Source organism: Megalobrama amblycephala, linkage group LG2, assembly GCF_018812025.1.
Source record: "Megalobrama amblycephala isolate DHTTF-2021 linkage group LG2, ASM1881202v1, whole genome shotgun sequence".
Taxonomy (NCBI): Eukaryota; Metazoa; Chordata; class Actinopteri; order Cypriniformes; family Xenocyprididae; genus Megalobrama; species Megalobrama amblycephala.
Genome location: NC_063045.1, coordinates 1672356 through 1679653, shown reverse-complemented (window position 1 = coordinate 1679653; position 7298 = coordinate 1672356). Strand labels below are relative to the sequence as shown.

Below are 7298 nucleotides of genomic sequence, written 5' to 3'. Positions count from 1 at the left end.
CTTTGAATATGTGCTAACTTGAACTTATTCAGTCAGGTTAGTGTCAAAAGAATGTTGAATGTACAGTGCATAGCCACACTCTAAACTCAGGGTTTCTGCAGGGCATTAAAAAGCATTAAAAGTCATTAAATGGATTTTGAGAAAATTAAGGCCTTAAAAGGCATTAAAAGTCATTCAATTTTATTCCCACAGTCATTGATTTTTTTGAATAGTTTTGAAGAAAAATAATACTACCGATTTATTTTAAATATAGCATTCATAATTAATAACATTGATTTGCTGTTGCAAAATATGAACATTGGTGTGATACACACACGAAACCAGTTTGGTAATTGCCTCTGGCCGTTGTAAAATTGCTGTAACATTGTTTTGGACAGCGGCCCAAGTAGACTCTGCAGTACTGCCGCACAAGAGTGAGATCTTGCTTTCCTGCCACAGGCGCACCTGTATCTGCATCTGATCTGTTCATTTATTACATTTAGTGCAAGTGGCGATCGACAGTGGATAATAATAGGTTATATAATGTATAATGTATTGACGGAAACAGGAGAAATCAAAACAAATGAGTGCAGCACACACAAGAAACTCAGTTAAATACTGCGGAAAATGTGGAGTTTTTATATTTTTAAATTTATGACATGATACAGTTAAGCAACATCACACGACCAAGAGTGCTGTCTTCCTGAATACATCACGATTGTAAACGTGACACTGATTTCATACAACAGTTAAATAAACAAGTAGTTAATATTAAGTCACTTACATTTTAGAAGGAACATTGACTGATTTTTCAGAAGCGAAAAAATAGTTCAAAATAAACATCACAGAAGAACCATAGCGCATCTCACAGCAACACTCAACCGTGTTTTCTTTACCGCCCCCGCCCCTTATAAAGGTTAAAGGGGAAAAAATCAAATATGCAGATTTATATATGTCAAAGCTGTAAAAAAAAATTTAAAAAAAAAAAATAATAAATAAAAAATATTCTAAATTAAAGAATATTGCTTCAGAATAAATTTACACCACAAATACTGTTTTTTTTTTTTTTCCGGGCTTTTTTACTCAGCCAACTAAATTACCAATTTACTTCTCCATAGGACAAGCACACGACAAGGCTTAATGTCGAGCCCTGTATGTAGTCTTAATGGGCCGTGTTTCAGTTACTATTTCATATTGTCTGACAACAACAACAAAAAAATGAATTAGTTTTATTGGGATTTTGGCTGCATTAAAATACATTATGTGAGCACAAAGAGTAGCAGCAGAGAAGCAAACAAATCTAAAGGGCTAACACTTGGCAGAATGCGAATGCAACTTAATGACACAATATTCTAATTGCCATATGACATCATCTATCAACTTTTAACGAATATATATATATATATATATAATGGCATTAAAAATGTCAAAATTGGCATTAAAAAGCATTAAATTAGATTTGATGAAACCTGCAGAAACCCTGAATCTCTTAAATGTGCTAACTGATTACCATGTATCGGGTTACACATTTAATCTCTAAATCACAAAACACAAGTATGTGATATTAGGTTAATAGTAGAAGGAGAGCATGATGAACAACTCACCCACCTTTGAGTTCCAGTCAGTCCTTAAAGGAGCCTGAAGCAGCTTCTTATATAGACAGTATACTGTTCACTCAGCAAAACGAACTCACCGTATTTGGTCAAGTATTTTTAGCTCAGTTTCAAGAGGAATTTTTGTAAATGATTGTCATATTCATCAATATCATGACACCGGCCAAATAACCCTAACCCTAACCCAAATATTATCACTTTGATGTAATTAACTGTCCAGTCTTCATTAGTTTTATTTTTGTTTAAAGGAAATATTGTGTTAGAAGAACAGCTAATGGGTTCAGATAATGGCAGTGAACCCTTCGGTAAGATGAGGTGAATTGACACTAGATGAATTAAACAAATATTTGAAAATAAGCCACCAATATTATGATTAAAAATTACACTTGATATATTTATAGGTGTCACTTGTGATTAAGTGCCTTAACCTTGAGAAAGGGTTGTTATGTGAAGGTATCAGTTACTGGAGTTCAGACATTGTTTAGGTCTTATGTAGAGCATAATCTTCTTCAAGTGCCTTGGCATTACAGTAGAGCCCATTTTAGCTGTGGAGAAGCTCTCAAATGTCACTGGGATACTGTTCCAAGAAGCCTGGCAGGCTTTTCATGTGACAAAACAGCAAATTTGGGCACAACAGTTGTCATTCTGTGAACTTGCATATAGTGACACTTATTCTGAAGGCCAGACGAGATCTGGCAGAATAACGCTGTGTTGATAAACCTATGAAAAGGTATGAGACTAGTCAATATCATCATTCATAACTTTAACTTGTTTTTTTTTTCCATTTCATATTCCAAATTAATAACAGAAAAAAAACACATGGTCAACCACAGCTCTTAATATATTTTTTTTTTAAGTCAAATTGGTTACACTTTATTTTGATGGTCCACTAACTATAAGTAACTTTTCAACTACATGTGAACTAACTCGTTAGAGCATTAGTAGATGGTTAGGATTAGGTTTTAGGGTTGTACTTGCAAAGTAACTTATAGTCAGTAGAATGTCTGTTGGGAGCATCAGAATAAAGTGTTAGCAGGTATTAAGCAGACAGTCTACTAATACTCTGACTAGTAGTTGACAATAGTAGCAAAGTTACATATAATTAGTAGGATGTCTAGTGGACCATCGAAATAAAACATTACTTTCAAATTTATAAAGCTGTCTCTTTAAGACATTCTAATCAGTTGGATAATAGAAATAGCTTATTCATAAGGTGGAGGGCAATTAAGCATTCAAGGCAATTAAGAGATTTAAATATTGGTCAGTTTTGTTCTAAGCGAGAGTAGGATCAGTGTGTGGTATATTCAGTTAATGGTAAATCCCATTTTGCAAAATGGAAGTAAATTGATGATGATTGGATGACTAAATCCATGATCAGCAAGTCTTGTGTGATGGTTCTGAGCTGTAACGAAGCACAAATGCATGAAAGCGGCCCTGATTTCTACAGAGCTCTTCAGGATGGTGTGGCGTTGGGTGTGTCTGATCTTGGATTCTGCTCATGTTCTTTTGCTTTGCCTTGCAAGGACAATGCAATGTGTCCAACATGCTTTCCTAGTTCCTTTGAAAAGATGGCAGGAGGCTGTGGAATAAATTCCAAGGCGTCGACACCTAAATGAGAAGGGGACATGTGCTCAGTAAAAAAGGCATCTTTCCCCAAGGGTGGTCATATTAGGACTTTACACAAATATAGCTGGTCGGTCAGCTATGCCATCAGGGCTTTGCCATTTGTCTCAAAGGCCACAAGTGTTATTGTGGTGTCAAGTTGAAAGGTTTGATATCAGATGGCCATTTGCTTTAATCAACTCCGTCCTGGACACTCTATACCAATATTGTAAGAAGCTATTGATTAATTTAATCTTTAATTATTGGTCATTCCTTAGTTTGGTCAGTATAATGGAAGACTTTACATTAGTGTCTATTTTTATTTATTCAGGTACTTTTATTCAGCAGCTTCATGTTCTTGCATTGATTCATTGTTTGGCTTTCCTGTTGTTGACATACAGTAGTGGGACACAGCTGAACTGGCCAGGTAACATGTCTTTAAAAAAACTGTATAATTTGCATTCGTAATAGATAATACAGACATTCTTTGGCTCTTTGGATGCTTTCTTGCTCTCCTTAGGACAAATTCACAAGCAAGAGTTAAATCTTTCAACTTATAAGTAATGTGGTTCAGTCTAGCCAAAATTGATTCTACAGTTTGTTTACGGAGTTTCTAATACATGTGATGAGAATGTATCTGTAGTATTTTTGGGATTAATTACTTGTCTTTGAGGACAGATGGGGTCATCTATTAGTCATTCTGAATTTCTGATAGTATTTAGATTAAACTTGAGTTTTACACTTAGACTAGGCATTTATCATGTGATATTTTTGGGATGCAAACTGGAGCATTATAATACATTTGAGTGCTGTTAGAATATATATTTGGTAATAACCTGTTTATTGTGAAATGGAGTTCTCTCATTTCGCAAATAATAATCTAACCATTTACATTTATTTTGTGGGAAATGTCTTTTTTCAGTAACATTCTATTTTTCAGATCGGCTAACATTATTTAATCTGAACTAACATTGAACAATACTGTTACAGCATGAATTATTCTTTATTAATTTCAAAATGAACACATTTTTTCACATCTGTTAACATGAGTTAGTGCACTGTGAATTAACATGAACATGCAATCAACAGTTCTGTATATATTAAGATTATAAATATATAAATGTATATTTTTCTGACTGCTGATTCATGATAGCTAATGTTATAACTAATGTTGATAATTGGATCTTATTTTCTGATTTATTTTTCTTTGCTCCTCCCGTTAACAGAACATTGCTGATGTATGCTGTCCTTCCATACAATCGTACTGTAAGTGTTTCCAACACATCTTCAGAATAAATATACATTTACACACATCTACACACATTCTTTTAGTGGAACTCAAATGTGCGCTCAGTCATGTTGTTATGCAGGCTAATACGTCAGTCGTCTTGGACTTTACAGATAAAAAAAGTTATTTGCCATCAGCCATGATGATTAATTGTTCTGTGAGCAAAAGTGTCCAATAAAAATCCCATGTTCAACAAAACGTATAATTGCACTACTGTTATGACTAGAGTTTCTATGGCAATGACGCTGCATTGGTAGGTATACGCCAAAAACAACAACGGCCGCCACATGGAGGGGTTTGCAATACAGATGTTGTCTTATTTACAACATGACAATGTGCAGCTGCTAGAGATGCGTGGATCAGCATTAACATCACCCGAGTCCGCTCTGATTTAGATGTCCGCACCTGACCCTCATTATAATCATCACATTACAATTATTCTAATTCTCAGTGCTATGCATGATATGGTAACATTTTACACTGAAGTAAGCTGCTTTTAAATGAACATTTATTTAAAGTAAAAGTTCTTCTTTGGCAAAATTGCATTTCCTTAATACCCTAAACACACGCTTTACTCCTTTCAAACTTAAATTGTCACTGTTTCCATCACTGCAACGTCCCAAACACACACACAAGAAATGAAATATATTCAACCCAAGCAAAGGTTGAATATGGGCTTTATACAAAGTTCTGTCATGAAACTCCAGATGGCGCAGACTAATAAGGTCCTTAAATTAATTTGTGAGCGATCACATAGTTATGTACATAGCGCAGCTGATTGTTTGCCGTGGCATCAGCAGCCAATGAGCTTGCTACTCAGCATTTTTTTTACGTGGTCTGCTTTGTCAGTTCCTTATGAAGTAACCATACACAAGGTTAAAAATCATGTGTCAGTCCTGTTTTAATGTTTAGAGTGAATTATTAAGCATATTAGCAATATTGTGCAATATTGTTTATGCAGCAGCAGCAGCAGCAAGCAGACAATTAAAGTGGCAAGCAGTGATGAAAGGGCCCTCGCACCCGGGCTTACCGCCACCCGTTGGCCTTAGGAAAACAGTGAACAGTAGGTGACATGCATGTAAGCGAGTAATGGTAAAGTCATTTCAAAGTGCCCCACTTCCTGCTGCCAACAGGTGGCACTTTGACTGTAACTGAATATTGCCATGTAGATGTCTTTAGGCCAGGACTATTATCGAATGTGAAGTTTGGAGCAGATCGGACATTGTATGCCTGAGTTACAACAACTTCCTGTTTCATGGCGTTATTTGCATACATTAGCACTTAGCCAAGTATTGCATGATTTAACATGTTTCTAATATGTTTGGTACTTTGTGGCATATGGAAATGTGTTCCTGGGAGTGAATTACAGTGTAAAGCATGCCATTTTCTGTTGCCAGCAGGTGGCACTATGACTAACTGAATATTGTCAAGTAGATGTCTTTAGGCCAGGACTCTTATCACACATGTGAAGTTTGGGGCAGATCAGACACTGAATACACGAGTTACAACAACTTCCTGTTTCATGGCAAAACATCAAACTTTGTCAGACAGCCATGGACACACACTTCAGGGAAAACTCTAGATCTTTGCAATTTAACGTCGCAAAGGCCTTAAGATTAGACAGACCAAATATGATGTTGATCTGATTAAAGCTCTAGGAGGAGTTAGTACAACGTCTGGAAATGGCAAAAAAATGCAAAAAACTCAAAATATCTCACTTCCTGTTGGGTTTTCAGAATTTTTTGTAGATATTGGGCTGTTACATGTGTCTACCGAATTTCATACCTGTACGTGAAACGTAGCGCGAAGGGGGCTTAAAGGATTAGTTCACTTTTAAATAAAATTTTCCTGATAATTCACTCACCCCCATATCATCAAAGATGTTCATGTCTTTCTTTCTTCAGTCGAAAAGAAATTAAGGTTTTTGATAAACATTCCAGGATTTTTCTCCATATAATGGACTTCAATGGGCACCAAACAGTTCAAGGTCCAAATGACAGTTTCAGTGCAGCTTCAAAGGGCTTTAAACGATACCAGACGAGGAATAAGGGTCTTATCTAGCAAAACGATCGGTCGTTTAAAAAAAAAAAAAAAAGTTTAAGTTTTATAAGCACAAATTCTCGCCTTGCTCTGTTCTGCGATGCGCGTTCGTGACGTCACGTAATACGCAATTATGTTGAAAAGGTCACGCTTGACGTAGGCGGAAGTACCGAGTCAGTGTTTACAAGTTGAACGTGCAAATACTAAGTCATACGCCGTTTACAAAAAAAGGTAAAACAACTAATGGTTCTTCCATCCTGTGTTGTCAGTGCCATCAGACTGTCATAACCCTTCTCCATCAGAACAAAAACACCTCTAAAGGGGGTCACACAGCGGACGCGAAGCTCTGTGCTGTGCAGGGAAACGTTACATATGTCTATGCTTTAATAATTTCACACTGAGGTTAGTGTACATGGAAAAATGGCACAACAAAGCAAAAGGAAAGAAAAGGCTATGCTTATTATACATTTTTAGACTTCGTTTTTTAGACTTCTGAGTCGTAGCTGGGTGCCGCGGACAGGCGCAGAATGTCGCCGCTGGTGTGTACACTCATAGAAAACAATGCGTTCGAATTTTAAAGACGTGGCACGGCGCAGTGCTGAGCTTCACGTCCGGTGTTCGACCCCCTTAAAACGCTGTTGCTCAGTAATGGTGGAAATCCATTTTGTCCGGTAATGCAGTGAGATGGAAACAGCGACTCACCGACTGATTCTAATGGCGGATTGAAATGGTCCAGTCGTGGCAGCATTGAGATTCTTCCTCAGTTGGCAATGGTT

The 7298-nt window shown here is 36.6% G+C and overlaps 1 long non-coding RNA gene across 1 annotated transcript in view; it reads left to right on the top strand.

The window, feature by feature from the left end:
• LOC125263132 overlaps nucleotides 1-5569 on the top strand; it is a 53060-nt gene extending 47491 nt beyond the window's left edge. The window contains exons 6-7 of the long non-coding RNA XR_007183696.1: nucleotides 4421-4460; nucleotides 5444-5569. This is a non-coding gene — a long non-coding RNA (uncharacterized LOC125263132). The remainder of the gene's footprint in view (nucleotides 1-4420; nucleotides 4461-5443) is intronic.
• Nucleotides 5570-7298: the final 1729 nt, after the last annotated feature.